The sequence below is a fragment of the Pangasianodon hypophthalmus genome, chromosome 2 (assembly GCF_027358585.1).
Source record: "Pangasianodon hypophthalmus isolate fPanHyp1 chromosome 2, fPanHyp1.pri, whole genome shotgun sequence".
In the NCBI taxonomy this organism is placed as follows: Eukaryota; Metazoa; Chordata; class Actinopteri; order Siluriformes; family Pangasiidae; genus Pangasianodon; species Pangasianodon hypophthalmus.
In genome coordinates this window covers 5979184-5995111 of record NC_069711.1, presented here as the reverse complement: position 1 = coordinate 5995111, position 15928 = coordinate 5979184, and positions in this window count along the sequence as shown.

Genomic DNA, 15928 nt, shown 5'->3' with positions numbered 1-15928 from the left:
GATGTGGATGGATGAGACTCTCTTCAGGTGTGGATGGAGACTCTCTTGAGCTGATAGTTGAAGAGAATTCAGAGTTTCCTTTGTGTCAGGGGGTTTTAACCCTTTCCAGTTGGGCTGACCTCAAAGTGCTTGCTCCAGTCAGCAGGATCTTGGGGCAGGGTGTAAACTGCATTCTCCTCCTCTGACAATAATTTGCATACAGGCCTCTGAGTAATGTGCCTTTTCTAACTTTCCACAAGGTAAAGTTAGAACTTTGGTCATGAATTCTGTAACATGGATGTAATGCATTGTACTCCAATTTACTTTATCCCAACTCTTAGGAAATTACACAACAATCACACACATACCAAACATGGCATTTATAAGCTGTGGTTACTAGACTGCTAATAATCAGCCACAATTATCATACTAATACACAACCAAGATAATGCCTGCTAAGCAATCAATTTAATAATGGCCACCTTGTGGCTATAAGCATGATACAGATAAAGCATGACGTTAAAAGACAACATGTTTCAAACCATGGTGCATCATTTTAAGAGTTGCCCTTTTAGGAGATAGTAATCATACGTAGCCACAAAAAATAGGTCTACCCAGATGTTTCCGCTAATTATTATTTACAGACCCCCAGGGCTATATTCTGCATTCCTTTGTGAATTTGAGCCAAAGAAAAGCTTTTAGTGCTGCTAGATCAATGTATCTCTCTACCTTAATTGAAAGTAATCCTAGATTCTTATTTAATACTGTAGCAAAATTGACTAGGAATAAGACCACAATAGAAACATGCACAGAATCATTATATTGTCAGGGATGACTTCATGAAGACTACAGTTTTATAACTAACCCTGTAGATAATAATATAATGATATCAGATCAGCAATTAGAATGTTTTACTCTCCTAAGAGAGACTGAACTAAGTTCACTAATTTCATCATCAAAACCATCAGCCTGTATACTAGATCCCTTACCTACATGTTTCTTCAGATCATTCCAGAAACAATTAGACCTCTTGTAAAGATAAGCAATTCTTCCCTTAGCACTGGCTATGTACGTGACTCGTTTAAACTAGCAGTTATCAATTAAAAACCTGATTAAAAAACCTAACGTCGACCCCTGTCAGCTGTCTAACTATAGCCCAATATCAAACCTCCCCTTTATCTCCAAGATCCTAGAAAAGGTTGTAGCACAGCAGCTATGCTCATACCTACATAGGAATAACATTCATGAAATGTATCAGTCAGGATTTAGGTCTCATCATAGCACAGGGACAGCACTGGTTAAAGTGGTAAATGACCTACTACTGGCCTCTGATCAGGGTTGTGTCCCCTTGCTTGTGTTGCTTGACCTTAATGCAGCTTTTGATACCATTGATATTCTCCTTCTCCTTGAAAATGTTGTAGGCGTTAATGGAACAGCCCTCTCCTGGCTCAGGTCTTATTTGATTGATCATTATCAGTTTGTAGAAGTAAATGGTGACTTCTCTATGCATACTAAGGGAAAGTTTGGTGTTTTAGGCTCTGTTTTAGGCCCACTGCTCTTTTCATTATATATGCTACCTCTAGGCAAAATTATTTATAAACATGGTATTAGCTTCTACTGTTATGCTGATGACACACAGTTGTATGTTTTTGCAAAGTCAGATGACAGACACCGGCTTAATAAAATTGAGGAATGTGTAAAAGACATGAAGCTCATGTAGATAATATTACTAGGATAGCTTTGTTTCATCTCAGAAATATTGCTAAGATAAGAAATATATTGTCACTACATGATGCAGAAAAATTAGTTCATGCTTTTGTTACCTCTAGGTTGGAATATTGTAATGCTTTACTGTCTGGATGTTCCAGTAGGTGCTTAAACAAGCTCCAGTTAGTCCAGAATGCAGCAGTGAGAGTTCTTAATAGAACCAGGAGATATGACCACATCACCCCTATCTTATCCAGACTGCGTTGGCTCTCAATCAAATATTATATATATGATTATAAAATACTACTATTGACTTATAAAGCACTAAATGGTCTCGGGCTGCAGTATCTGAGTGAACTTTTGGTCTTTTATGATATGCCATGCCTACTTCAATCAAAAGGTGCAGGCTATTTTTTGGTGCCTCGAATAGTGAAGGCTGTAGCAGGGGGTAGAGCTTTCTCTTTCAAAGCCCCACAGTTATGGAACAGACTTCTAACTAGTGTTCGTGGCTCTGACACAGTCTCAGTGTTTAAGTCTAGGCTGAAAACACATTTGTTTAGTCAAGCCTTTTGTGAATAGTTTTTTTTAGGTAAAGGAGCAGGTCTGGAGGGTTCACAGGCATAGAGTGTTGTGGTGCTTGGATGTTGTCACCCCCCACTCTCACACGGGTTTGTTGACGGTGGAGTGGCTGGCCGCTTTATATCCCAGGGTGCTCTCATGTATGTGTTACCTTCTGGCTCTCCCTTTTAGTTATGCTATCATAACTAGTCTAGCCCGAGTCTGTGCTTGCACTCTGCACGCAAAGTACATTGTCCTTAACCATTATATGACAAGAGCATACCTAACAATCTCTCCCACTTTCTCCTTCTCTCTCCCTCTCTCTGTTGAGCTACACATGCTACTCCTGAGATACCAGTGATCCTAACCCCTTGTGCTCTCCAGACCTGCCTGATCCATCTTGCTGCCCTACTTCTGGTTGGAAGGCCAGCCTGTGTTGTTTCTTTCTTGAGGCCTCCCTGAGTGAGTCACCCCCCTTTTGGTTATCACATTTATGGCTTAGGGTCCTTGGGTGTTATCCTGTGGACCAGCCATCCAGTCTTGGCCAATGGCCTAAATCAAAAGGTTTGACAGGGTTCCTCTTGGCTGAGATGGTTCATCCACTGGTCTGTGAGTGGGGCTCATGGTTGTATGGCTTCCTTGCTTTTTCATGCCTGTTTGCTTACAAATCCTACAGATTGAAACAGTATTTTTGGTTTCTTTGACTCAGCATCTGTTCAACAGAGCTGGTGATTCTAAATGTAGGGGGATGGGTGGAACCTGAACTACAGCAGATTTGGGCTCTACAATTTGGTTCTGGTGCTACACCAGGGAGCCATGTAACATGTAACTGTTTGGGTGAGATTGTCAGTAAATTTGATGTGAAAGGCCCCTTAAAATATTTCCTCTCCTATCTCCCACATCGGAGCTTATGGCTCAGTTCTACTCACTGTCCCAGTTCAATGCAGGTTTCCCTGGTGACTTTTCTGGCATTGAGAGTCCATGGGATGACAGCCTGTAAAAAAAACAGAGACTCTTATTATTGTGATTCCATTTTAGTTTGTTTCTTGCTTTAATGACCAAGCAACTGTTGCAAACTCCTTTGACCTCAAAGGGGCCATGCCACCATGATGCAAATGAACTGTTTTTAACAAATACCAGTATCAAGACTGAATTTCCTTCCAAAAATTTCTCTGTAGTAGTGTTATGTAGACCACCATTTGCTTGGTCTGTCTGCTGTTGTTTAAGAGTGGCATGTGCATGAAGTATCTTGAGCCTGTCTTGCAATTGCAACAGAATGGACTGCGGTGTGGCATGCATGAGTGGGCTCAGATCAACTGGGGCAATCTCAGGGTCAATAGGTTGTTTCTTCACTCTGCTTATCATAAGCTCATAAGGTCTAACACCAGTGGCTCTGGAATGAGCGGCTCTCAGGACGGTTAACACTGTGTGAGTCCATTGCCTATTGTCTAGTTGCTTGGCAATCTGCTCTTTAATGGTGTGGGTTGTTCTTTCATCCAAACCTAAACTTTGAGGCCTATAGGTAACAAGTGACTCCCCTGGTCTAATTCAAATTTGGGAGGATTGCCCTCCAAAAGAAATGATTTGGTTGGCTAAAACTCATGCTACTTTAGGTACAGTGTTATTTTTGGTTGGGATGGCTTCCACCCATTTTGAAAACTTATTTACAGTGACTAAGAGCCAAACTCTGGAGAGCTTCCAGTACTACATATTTGCCTTCTTGGATTACTAAACCCTCCATTACAGTGCTGAGAGAGTATTGCTTTAGTACTGGTGTAAGCTCTCCATTTAAAGCCCATTGTTTCTGTCAAAACTGTTTTAGGTCTAAAGGTGCTGGCTTCACTGCGCTAATGGCTTGGGCTACCTCTTTAGATTGTTGCCATGATTAGCTATTTGGGCTTTGGCTTTGCTCATTTTAAATGCCAGCCACTCCAAGAGTTTGCAGTACTTTGTCCACTAACTCAGTATGTTCTTCTAGATTGCCTCCCTGGATATCTAGTTTGGATATCAGAATATCATCTATGTAATGCAACACATTTCTATTACCTTGTAATGGTTTTAAAATGTCTGCCATTACTTGATGAAAGATGGCTGGACTGTGGTAGCCTTACCCATGTATACTGTAGTTGGTTAATGGTATACCATATTTGGTTAACATTGGTCCAACATTCTGACTGGGAGTGAACAAAATCCATTTGCAATGTCCAACACTGTAGCCTCTATTGTTACTTCACTAAGAATACTTGAAGGTTTAGTGACTATTGAGGCAGCTTTAGGAAGGGCTCAAATAAGATTTTGATAATTGATTGTTAGATGCCATGCTGGTTCTTTGATCACTATAGCTCCCAAATCTAAATGACTATGTATTCTTCCTATGGTGATCATCGGGTTATCTCCTAAAACAGTAACTCATATTCTCTCATCAGTTAATGTCAGTGGAATGTCTGTGCATGAGAAGGCAGCTCCTGTATCAATGAGCATGTCAGACAACTGGCCTCTAATTAATAAATAAATAAAATAAAATAAATAATTACCCATAATTGGGTTTTGGGTAGGTTTTTGCAACAGGATTATTGTATTCTATTGCCTCTATTCTCCTCAGTGTTTTCTTACTCAGGTGGCAATGCATTGGGCATAAATGTTGCTTAAGCACAAATATAGGAACTCCAATGTTCCTATAATGGCGGGAGTAAGACACAGGTGAGAATCAGCACATGCTACCTTCCGGTTCAACCTGCCTCCTCTCCGTCTGCAGCTGATGCTCGACCATATACCCCTACCGTCAGATTCAGGCTAAGGATCCGTCTGGCCTGCGGCTGACTCACTCCCTCACCAACCCCTGGTCAGCCACCCCTCATACCTGTCTAAGAGGTAATCTGCCACCACCATCTGTGCCCCTTGCCTATGGACCACCTTGAATTTGAATAGCTGAAGTGCCAGATACCAACGAGTGATCCGTGCTTTGGCATACTTCATGTGGTGGAGCCATTGGAGCGTGGCGTGATTGGAACAGAGTCTTAAAGGGCACCCCAGTAGGTAGTAATGGAGGGTGAGAACCGCCCACTTGATGGCCAGACACTCCTTCTCTATCATACTGTATTGTACAGCACAGGGCATTCCTCCCCTCCACCAACTCAATTCAATTCAATTTTATTTGTATAGTTCTTTTAACAATGGACATCCTCACAAAGCTGCTTTACAGAAATAAATATGTTCAAATTAAATTAACCCTAAATAAATTGTAAATATGTGAATTTATCCCTAATGAACAAGCCAGAGGCAAAGGTGGCAAGGAACAACTCCCTGAGACAATATGAGTAAGAAACTTTGAGAGGAACCAGACTCAAAAGGGAACCCATCCTCATCTGGGTGCTAAACGGATAGTGCCCCCTCTATAACGGTGTACTAAATGGACAAATAGTGCAGTTGTGCAAACAGTAAATTCATCATGGTTTTCACAAGAAGGTTGTTAAACCTATCCACTGTTCACTGATGGAGTCCTAAGTACAAAGCTGCTTGTGGCAACCACAGGCCAAAAACTACCACAGCAATCACTGTACCATCACTGTACAACTCCCCATATGTGATCCCCAAGCCATCTCCATGGCCCCCAAGTGTCACCATCCCCAGCAATCCCAATGATCTAAGGCCGTCCATGTGGGGCCGCCTCCAGCAGCAGTGAGCGAACTCAACCGATGAGAACTCCAACCAGAAGTAGGGCATCAGGATGGATCAGGCAGGTCCGGAGATCAGAAGGGGTCAGGATCACTGGCATCTCAGGAGTAGCATGTGTAGCTTGGCAGAGAGAGAGAGAGAGAGAGAGAGGCAGAGAGATGGAGAGATTGTTAGGTAACCTTTTGTCCCTTAATGGTTAAGGACAATGTACATTGTGTGCAGAGTGCAAGCAGGGACTCTGGCAAGACTAGCTGTGACAGCATAACTAAAAGGGAGAGCCAGAAGGTAACACAGACATGAGAGCACCCTGGGACATAAAGCGGCCAGCCACTCCACCGTCAACAAACCTGAGTGAACACGTCAGAGTGAGTGCTCACCACAACACTCCATGCCTGTGAAACCTCCAGACCTGTTCCTTTACCTAAGAAAAAAATATTCACAAAAGGCTTGATTAAACAAATATGTTTTCAGCCTAGACTTAAACACTGAGATTGTGTCAGAGCCCCAGACACTAACTGGAAGGCTGTTCCATAACTGTGGGGCTTTGAAAGAGAAAGTTCTGCACCCTGCTGGAGACTTCACTATTCGAGGCACCAAAAAATAGCCTGCACCTTTTGATCGAAGTAGGCATGGCATATCATAAAAGACCAAAAGTTCACTCAGGTACTGTGGCACAAGACCATTCAGTGCTTTATAGGTCAGTAGTAATATTTTATAATCAGTACAAAATTTGATTGGGAGCCAATGCAGTCTGGATAAGATAGGGGTGATGTGGTGATATCTTCTGGTTCTAGTAAGGACTCTCGCTGCTGCATTCTGGACTAACTGGAGCTTGTTTATGCATCTACTGTAACATCCAGACAGCAAGGCATTACAATAATCCAACCTAGAGGTAACAAAAGCATGAACTAATTTTTCTGCATCATGTAGTGACATTATATTTTCTTATTTTAGCAATATTTCTGAGATGAAAGAAGGCTATCCTAGTGATATTATCTACATGAGCTTCAAATGAAAGACTGGAGTCAATAATCCCCCCAAGGTCTTTTAGTGCTTGCACATGATGAAACAGAAAGGCCATCCAGAGTTATTATGTAATCAGAAAGCTTACTTCTAGCTGCACGTGGTCCTAGTACAAGTACTTCTGTCTTGTCAGAATTAAGTAAGAGAAAGTTAATAAGCATCCAGTTTCTAATGTCCTTTACACATTCCTCAACTTTATTAAGCCGGTGTCTGTCATCTGACTTTGCAAAAACATACAACTGTGTGCCATCAGCATAACAGTGGAAGCTAATACCATGTTTACGAATAATTTTGCCCAGAGGTAGCATATATAAAGAAAGAAGCAGTGGGCCTAAAACAGAGCCTTGCGGAACACCAAACTTTCTCTTAGTATGTGTAGAGAAGTCATGATTTACATCTACAAACTGATAACGGTCAGTCAAATAAGACCTGAGCCAGGAAAGGGCCTTTCCCTTAATGACTGCAACATTTTCTAGTCTATCGAGGAGAATAGCATGATCAATGTTATCAAAAGCTACACTAAGGTCAAGCAACACAAGCAAGGAGACACAACCCTAATCAGAGGCCAGTAGTAGGCCATTTACCATTTTAACCAGCACTGTCTCTGTGCTGTGATGAGACCTAAATCCTGACTGATGCATTTCATAAATGTAATTCCTATGTAGGTATGAGCATAGCTGCTGCGCTACAACCTTTTCTAGGATCTTGGAGATGAAGGGGAGGTTTAATATTGGCCTATAGTTAGACAGCTGACAGGGGTCGAGGTTAGGTTTTTTTAATCAGGGGTTTGATAACTGCTGGTTTAAAAGAGTCACGTACATAGCCAGTGCTAAGGGAAGAATTGATTATCTTTAGAAGAGGTTTGATTGTTTCTGGAATGATCTGTTTGAAGAAAAATGTAGGTAAGGGATCTAGTTTACAGGTTGATGATTTTGATGATGAAATTAGTGAAATAATCCCACCACCTTGGACAAAATGACCCCAGTCCTCTGTCCAACACATCAGTCAGCAGATCAAAAGGGAGAGAAAAGTCAGGAAAATACAACAGCAGGCCTCACACAAAACAGCTTTTACCTGGCAAAAAGCCTGCGCACATGGATCCAACCACTGGACCGGATCAGGCACTCCCTGTTTAGTGAGAACAGTCAGCAAGCTTGTGATGTCAGAAAAATTAGATATAAAGCTATGATAATAGCCACCCTGCCCCAAGAACTGCTTCACCCTCTTTTCAGTCTAGGGTATTGGGCACGCCGCAATCGCTGCTGTCTTCTCAATTTGTGGACGCACCTGCCCATGGCCCAAGGGGAAGCCCAAATACCATACTTCCATCCATCCAATTGCACACTTCTTTGGATTTGCTGTGAGTCCCACCTGTCTCAAGGATCTCAGGATAGCTCTGAGATGTTGTAAATGCCACTGCCAATCATTACTATAAATGATTATGTCATCTAAACAAGCAGAGGAATATGCTTTTTGCAGACGGAGTACTCTGTCCATGAGATGTTGAAATGCTCCAAACAAACCAAATGGAAGGGTGACAAATTGGTGTAACCTAAACAGAGTGGAAAAGGTTTTTTTTTTCTTGGGATAATGGAGCCAAGGCATTCTGCCAATACCCCTTGGTTAAATCCAGTGTTGAATAAAACAGAGCTTGGCCTAACCAGCAGTTCATCAATGTGTGGCTTTGAGTATGCATCAAATTTAAACACCATGTTGACTTTTCTAAAGTCCACACGAAAATGGACTGATCCATCAATCTTGGCACCAAGACCACCGGGCTGCTCCAATCACTGTGGGACCTGAAACACTTTTTCTTGTGTTCAGGTAGCTGGTAGGGGTGGCTGTATACAACCACACCTGGAGGGGTCTTAATGTAGTGCTCTATGAGGTCCATGTCACTGGGTAGAGTCAAAAAAGGCATTAGAGAATTCTCCTTGCAACCTGGGATTTAATTCCTAACAATTCATATAGTTCACAAAGAGTGCCTAACATAAGGGACATGCCCTAGTTAGTCAGGATCTCTTTCTGAATCCCACCTCAGGAGATAACTCAGAAGAGTGTCTCCACAAAAACTACATGCTGAGGTGTTGTGGAATGATGTTGCTACTGGGCATTGCATAAGCCAGTAAAACTAGCAAAATACAATGCCCTTGTGCAGTCCAGTCTAAATGGCTGATGAGGTCCTTGCCAATTCTTTCAAAGGGGACCTCTATAAATGAAATGGGGTGCAATGGTGCTTTTGGGGTGGCCAGGGGATTCACTAGCTCACATTTGTGACATGCTACGCACTAGCTGAAAAGATTGCCACTAATGCCTGGCCAATAAAATGGCCAATGAGATTAAGATTGAGTTTAGTGTGAATTAATCGTGCCCCAAATGCTCTGCCATGGGATTATGATGGGTCGCATGGAACAGCAGTTCCCTATGGCTCTTCGGTACCAACAGTTGGGTTGTTTCTTCCTTAGTCCTGCATCACTCAATATAACCTATCCTTAATAACTGAAAAATATTTGTGGGTTAGCTCAACATTAGGCTGAATTTGCTGATCATCAGTTACTTTCACTTGGTCAAAGGTGTGCCTCAGGGTCTCATCACAACTGCTCAACTGCTCCAAGGAGAAATCCCTAAGGGGAATCCCCACAAAGAGGCCTCCCCACCCTCCATGTCCCCCTGACATGGAGCTGATGTTGATGGCACCAGCATTGCCTCAACAAACTCACTAGACAAGGGACCTAACAAACTCACTAAGAAGAGAAGTTTCCATGATGGCACCTGATACCTTTTCCTGGGTTTCAACACCACTGTAGAACCCTGGAATGTGTGGGTGGGAAAAAGGAAAACTTGGGAGGCAGGCAGAATTTCAGTAGAGCTCCAGGTTCGTGTATTTTTTCATCACGCTTTTCAACATACTTTTAAAAACTCAACACAGACAAACCAATGGAAAAGGGGCTGTCACTAGCTCATGACCTTCACCCCATTCAAGTTCAAAGTTCAAGTTCACGCTCTGTGTGTGTGTGTTGCACACTCCACCAGACATACCGCTCTCTCTCTCTCTCTGGTTATGGCAGTCCCTGAAAGCACAAAGAAACACACATAAGTAGACTGACATTAATACGACACAGGTGAGAAGCATCATGCGCTACCTGCTGGTTCAGCCTGTCTCCTCTCTGTCCGCAGGTGATGCTCGACCACGCCCCCGCTGCCACAAAAAGTGGTCCACTGGAATGAGAGACAGTTACACCAACTGGTGAAAAACTGTGCCATGTTATGTACTATAAATGACACTGTAAATCTCGCTCTCCTTTGTGCAAATCACATGAGACCTACGATCAGGTGATTTCAAATCACACAATGGTTATCACCTACAGCTTTTATATAGCCTATTTGTAACACTCCCTGGGCATGATGTTGTGTCTGGTGGATGCCCTCCTCAAGGTGCACGCAGAGCAGGAGCATGGTGGATGCTGGTGAGGGTCTTGATGATTTCCAAGAGTGGAAAGTACTCCATGACGGCATATCTTCCTCAATTTTGTTTTGACACCAGTGTGACAGTACTTCATGTTTAATGGGAAAAGAGAAAACAGGGACAACTCAAAAGTGCTCTTTATTATTCTCTTTTTATTTCTCTCACTTTTCAGCACTCACTAACACACACAAACAGTGCAGTTCTGTGCAGCTCTGCTCTCTTTCTTTTGTGTCTCTTGTCACTCTCCCTTTTATCCTCACTACCACTCACTAAAATGCAGGACACTTGTTAAGAAAATCACCCACAGGGGCAGCCTCACCTTTACCACTCACTCACCCAACTCCAACCTCCATTCACAAATCAGCACTCAATCACACCCCCACCTCCACACCCCCCAATGCCTGACTCAGGCTGGGAGAAATCCAGGCTGCCGCTGACTCTGTGAATCCCCTGTGTGTGCCCACTGAGGGCTATCTGTGGAGTGTGCGGGGAGGGCTAGCCCAAAGAAAACCCTATATTGGCCCATTGTAAGTCTGCCCATGGTGGGCTCACATCTCTCAGTGGGCTCCCTTAAGGGTTTTTGTTTGTCAGTGCTGGCCTAACCCACATATAACCCAACACAGGCCCACTGTAAGTCACTCCTCACTGAGCACACATTATCTGGCTCACTGTGGGCCCTCAATGGATTTGGGTTGGCAGTACACCACTGGCCTAGTCCACAGATAACCACACACAGACCCACTGTGGGCCAATCCACACTGGGCCCACAACATTTTGCCTTTAATTCATTTCGGTGGGCTATTCCTCAAAGAATATACAAGCTAACTGTAGGTAGATTTCTATAAAAAAAAAAAAAAAATATATATATATATATATATATATATATATATATATATATATATATATATATATATATATATATATATATATATATACACTATATTACCAAAAGTATTCGGTCACCCATCCAAATGATCAGAATCAGGTGTCCTAATCACTTGGCCTGGCCACAGGTGTATAAAATCAAGCACTTAGGCATGCAGACTGTTTTTACAAACATTTGTGAAAGAATGGGCCGCTCTCAGGAGCTCAGTGAATTCCAGCGTGGAACTGTCATAGGATGCCACCTGGGCAACAAATCCAGTCGTGAAATTTCCTCGCTCCTAAATATTCCACAGTCAACTGTCAGCTTTATCATAACAAAATGGAAGAGTTTGGGAACAACAGCAACTCAGCCACGAAGTGGTAGGCCACGTAAACTGACGGAGAGGGGTCAGCGGATGCTGAAGCGCATACTGCAAAGAGGTCGTCGACTTTCTTCACAGTCAATTGCTACAGAGCTCCAAACTTCATGTGACCTTCAGATTAGCCCAAGTACAGTACGCAGAGAGCTTCATGGAATGGGTTTCCATGGCTGAGCAGCTGTATCCAAGCCACACATCATCAAGTGCAATGCAAAGCGTCGGATGCAGTGGTGTAAAGCACGCCGCCACTGGACTCTAGAGCAGTGGAGACGCGTTCTCTGGAGTGATGAATCACGCTTTTCCATCTGGCAATCTGATGGACGAGTCTGGGTTTGGAGGTTGCCAGGAGAACGGTACATTTCGGACTGCATTGTGCCGAGTGTGAAATTTGGTGGAGGAGGAATTATGGTGTGGGGTTGTTTTTCAGGAGTTGGGCTTGGCCCCTTAGTTCCAGTGAAAGGAACTTTGAATGCTTCAGCATACCAAAACATTTTGGACAATTCCATGCTCCCAACCTTGTGGGAACAGTTTGAAGCGGGCCCCTTCCTCTTCCAACATGACTGTGCACCAGTGCACAAAGCAAGGTCCATAAAGACATGGATGACAGAGTCTGGTGTGGATGAACTTGACTGGCCTGCACAGAGTCCTGACCTGAACCCGATAGAACACCTTTGGGATGAATTAGAGCGGAGACTGAGAGCCAGGCCTTCTCAACCAACATCAGTGTGTGACCTCACCAATGCGCTTTTGGAAGAATGGTCAAAAATTCCTATAAACACACTCCTTAACCTTGTGGACAGCCTTCCCAGAAGAGTTGAAGCTGTAATAGCTGCTAAAGGTGGACTGACATCATATTGAACCCTATGGGTTAGGAATGGGATGGCACTTAAGTTCATATGTGAGTCAAGGCAGGTGACCGAATACTTTTGGTAATATAGTGTATATATATATATAAGTTAAGTAAAGCAATTAGGACAACAATTATTGCTTTTTCAAGTATAATTTTAACAAGCAACATATGAACACTCCTCTCTAAAGAAAACTCCCCCAATAGCTGTGTTCTACTCACAGTCAGCATTTACCTTACAATGTTTCTCTCAACATACCACTGATCAGTGATCAATTCAATTCAGTTCAATTTTATTTGTAAAGCACTTTTAACAATGGACATTGTGACGAAGCAGCTTTATAGGAATATATAAATTCAGGATATAAATTATAAATTTATGAATTTATCCCTAATGAGCAAGCCAGAGGCAATGGTGGCAAGAAAAAATCAATGACAACCAGCAGTCCTGTGAGATCTGCAGTTGTGTGTTCGTTGTGCTGGCATACCTGGTAAAATCATTCCCCAGTAGAAGCTCATATACATCAGGTAGTTCCAACCTCACAATATGATTGGTGGAGAAGCTTTTGTATGTATGCCTTTTTTGATAATTCAGGTAATGTTTTTTATAACTTATAGATAAATACTTTGATTTCACATGTATACACTGATAAAAATGTATTTATATACATTTTAAGCACTAGCTGTTTAGAATTTTAAGAAAACTACTTTGCATAGTTACAGTTAAGTCACTTGTGCTGGAGCTTGGTTTTTGGCAGAAGGGCCAGCCAAAATTAAAACATATTTGACACCATGTTCAGGGCTTCTTTCTTTTTTTATTCTGCAAAACTGTTGTATGAAAACATGAGAACACTCGAGATCATGTGCCATCACAAATAACATCTCAGCTGTGATTATCTTTGGCAATCGCCTTTGGTACGTATTCACAATAACACACTCATGCTCATGTTCTATTGCATCGGTTCCCAACAGGGGGGTCCCGGCCCACAAGGGGGCCTCAGCGAGCTCTGTGGGGGGTCGCGTCATATTTTGAAAAGCGTTGAGCAGTGAGCATTAAGGAGAACGATCATATTACATTAGCTAATTTTATCCATGATCCCCTGGCTGACCAAAAAATGGACAAATTTGTAATTCGTCCTCCACAAAAACGACCAAGTCCCACTGATTCGCCTACAGCATCGGTTCCCAACAGGGGGGTCCCGGCCCACAAGGGGGCCTCAGCGAGCTCTGTGGGGGGTCGCGTCATATTTTGAAAAGTGTTGAGCAGTGAGCATTAAGGAGAAAGATCATATTACATTAGCTAATTTTATCCATGATCCCCTGGCTGACCAAAAAATGGACAAATTTGTAATTCGTCCTCCACAAAAATGACCGAGTCCCACTGATTCGCCTACAGCAGCTGATAGTAATGACCAAGGCATACTGGACCCAGGTGAGGAAGCTCCCACCAATTCGGGTCGCAGTGCTAGCAATACTGGAAACACGAAATGCAGGAAATACCAAGATAGTTACCTGAACTATGGTTTTATTTCATTTTCTCGTAGCAAAGAGTCCCTGCCCCAGCCACAGTGCATTATCTGCGCCAAAGTCCTTGCTAACGAATGCATGAGGCCGTCCAAACTAATAAGACATTTGCAGACAACTCATCCCCAATACCGCGACAAGCCCAGGGCATTTTTTGAGCGCAAGGCAAATGAATTGAGACACTCCCAAAATGAAATGAGGGAAGTCACAGCTACTGACAAGAAACTTTTAAAAATATCATATACAGTTGCTGAAAAAATCGCCAAAGCAAAGAAAGGGCATACAATTGCAGAAACTTTGATTTTGCCATGCGCAACAGAGATTGTCAAGGAATTATTTGGAGAGGATAAGTCAAAACAATTGGCTAAAATACCATTATCAAATAATACAGTCAAACGTCGCATCGCAACAATGTCAGAAGATGTGAGGGATCAGCTTTCTGCGCGACTTCGTGGTAATAACTTCGCACTTCAAATAGACGAGTCTACCGACGTGTCAAAAATGGCACAACTCCTCGCATACGTTCGTTATGAATGGGAAAACAAGATAAAAGAAGATTTTTTTGTTTTGTAAAGAGCTCCGTACCACGACGACAGCAAACGATATTTTTGAAACTTTGGATAATTTCATGAGCTCAAATAAGATAAACTGGAGTGACTGTATTGGAGTCTGTACTGATGGAGCTGCCGCGATGACTGGCAGGCAGTCTGGGGTAGTTCAGCGTATCAAAGAGGTTGCTCCCCTTGCCGTTTCAACGCACTGCTTTCTGCACAGAGAGGCGCTTGCTACAAAAGAAATGGAACCCAGTCTTCATGGAGTTTTAGATGTGGTCGTAAAAATGGTGAACTTTGTGAAAGCCAGAGCTACCAACTCCCGGTTATTCACTGCTCTCTGCGAAGAGGTAGGCACTGATTACCATACCCTGCTGATGCACACTGACGTGAGGTGGCTGTCCAGAGGGCGGGTGCTGATGCGTCTGTTCAGCCTGAGGGAGGAGTTGCGTGACTTTCTTGCGGACAAGAGACCAGACTTTGCAGAGTTTTTGGACGATGACAAATGGCTCGCTCAACTCAGCTACCTTTCAGACATATTCGGTGAAATGAACAAGCTTAACAGAGCAATGCAAGGTGCAAACATAAACACTGTGGTGCAGCATGAACGAGTAGAGGCTTTCAAAAGAAAACTACACATGTGGAAAACCCGTGTCTCCTCCGGAATCAGTGACATGTTTGAGCACACCCATGCATTTACTGCAGACAGACACTTGAATTTTAAAATCATTCAACGTCAAATAACAGTGCACCTGTCAAACGTCCTGGAGAAATTTGATAGTTATTTCCCAGCTCTAACTGAGGAGCAGGCAGCTGATTTTCTGTGGATCAGAAACCCCTTCACTGAGAACATTGAAGCAAAGCTTACAGCTACTCTGCCATCAAGACTTCTGGAAGAGCTTATAGAAATATCCTCTGATGCCAGCCTGAAAGCCCATTTCAGTGAGGTTGCATTGGAATCATTCTGGTCTGAAATTGCAGAAGAACACCCAGTCTGTCACACAGCTGCAATGAAGGTGCTGATTCCCTTTAGCACCACCTACCTTTGTGAAGCTGGGTTTTCAACCATGACAGCCCTTAAAACCAAATACAGGGCCAGACTGACCCTTGAGGATGATATGCGTCTTGCCCTGTCAAAGATCTCTCCACGCATTGACCAAATTATTACTCACTGCCAGCAGCAATCCTCACACTGATTGATAAAGCCTCACAAATAACATGCAAGCATTGAGGTGCCAGACAGCAGTCATTTTGTAATAGCCTATATTCATTCTTTTTTTCCTACACACCAGTGTGAATACTGATATTTTTGTTATTGCATTTCAAATAGGGCCAATTTATAGGCTACTCCTAG